Source organism: Priapulus caudatus, unplaced genomic scaffold (assembly GCF_000485595.1).
Source record: "Priapulus caudatus unplaced genomic scaffold, Priapulus_caudatus-5.0.1 Scaffold197, whole genome shotgun sequence".
Classification (NCBI taxonomy): Eukaryota; Metazoa; Priapulida; class Priapulimorpha; order Priapulimorphida; family Priapulidae; genus Priapulus; species Priapulus caudatus.
The window spans coordinates 485,796-487,856 of NW_014577258.1; positions in this window are offsets into that span (position 1 = coordinate 485,796).

Genomic DNA, 2,061 nt, shown 5'->3' on the forward strand with positions numbered 1-2,061 from the left:
TGTATGTGTGTGCGTTCTTGCGTGTACTGTGTTGGTGTGTGGTGTGTGCGTGCGTGCTTGCGTGTGCGTGTGTCCTTGCAGCGTATATGCGCGTATGTGTGTGTGTGTATGCGTGTAGCGTGTGTCTGCGTGCGTACGTGCGTGCGTGCGCTCGCGTATGTGTGTGACACAGTGAGAGAGGAAGCCGAGCATATAATATATAGAGACCCCGCGACAGACACGTCGTCCGTATAGCAAGGTCTATTCAACATAACAATGATGATGTGAAGTAAGTGTAAGAGTGATAAGACTGAGAAAGAATAAGAATAATAAAGTCGTCGAGAAGAGTAAGAATAAGAGCGATGTAAAGTAGGAGGAGGAGGAGGAGGAGAAGGAGGCGGCCGAATGAGGCAACCGGGGAATCTTGCCTGCTTATCGTCTGCGACAAGACGACGCCAGGCACGCCTCATCGGCTGCCGGGCTGTCCTCGCCGCTGCGTCTGTAGCTACCGGCTGCAAACACATTACGCTGCGACTCGATACGGCAAATACAAACAATTTTTTCGTCTCACTTTCTTTCTATTTCTCCCCCTCTTCTCTCTATAATCGTTGTCGGCCCATTGAGTTCTCGTAGTCTCGGACTTCAGTGTTAGACTCTCGGTAGTGATTTTAATCAGAATTATTCATGCTGTCATGACTAATGACTACCATACAGCAACAGAAGGCGCAGCGCCCAGGCATCGCAGCAGATGCCCGTAAGCGTCAGAGTAGATGATGCTAGAATCATAGCACTTACTATCATACTATAATATAAATTACTAGTTATATTTTACCATACTATCAGGATACTATAATATTACTTATTGCGTTCCATCACGGCAGACTACCATAGCATCATAGAACGCACCAGCCGTATCACGGTAGGCGAACATTGCGTCACAACAGCCGGTGACTGCGTCACAATAGACGCTTATTGCGTCACAGTAGACGCTCACTGCATCACTGTAGGCGTGTACTGCGTCACCGCAAGCGGTCATTGCGTCAAAGTAGACGTTCACTGCGTCACAGCAGGCGGTCATTGCGTCACTGCAGGCGTGCACTGCGTCACAGCAGGCGGTCACTGCGTCACAGCAGGCAGTCATTGCGTCACTGTAGGCGTTCGCCGCGTCACAGCAGGCGGTCATCGCGTCAAACCCAACGTAAACACGCAAACACAACGCGCACGACGATGCGGTCTTCGATTTGCGGCCTCAGCGACAGCAGCTCGCCCGCTGCACGCACCAGCTGAACGTATACAAACGTATACAACGACTCTTGTTTTTCTAGGCAAGACAAAAATGGAGACAAGGAACGAGAGAGAACATGCAGAGAAAGAAAGAGAGAGAGTTAGGAAGAGAGGAGAGGGGCGAGAGAGAAAGGGAGCGGTGGACACATACACACACATGCACACGCACACGCGCCTGCGCACGCGCACGCACACACACGCGCGCGCACACACACGCACACGCACACACACACACACACACGCACGCACACACTCATACACACACACACATACACACACACACACACACACACACACAAACACACACAGACACACACACNGAGAGAGAGAGAGAGAGAGAGAGAGAGAGAGAGAGAGAGAGAGAGAGAGAGAGAGAAAGAGAGAGATGAGAGAGGAGGAGAAGGGGTGACTCATAGAGAGAGAAGAGGGAAGGCCTGGTCTCATGCGACATGCGCGTGCTTAACTACGTCGCTCCCAGCTACTGACGGCTACGCATGGCTTCAGGATTCAGGAGATGCGGAGAGATGCTGGGAAGCTGAGGAGTCTGGATGGCTAGCGGGATAATGAATGGGTTGGCAGACGATGCAGCGTGAACTGACGTACTGTTTTTTTTTTCGCAGCAGCGGCAACAGCTGCGCGTGTGTGTTTGTCGGTTTTCATCGCTCCTTACCCATAGCATGCGAGGTGTGTGTGTGTGTGTGTGTGTGTGTGTGTGTGTGTGTGTGTGTGTGTGTGTGTGTGTGTGTGTGTGTGTGTGTGTGTGTGTGTGTGTGTGTGTGTGTGTGTGTGTGTGTGTGT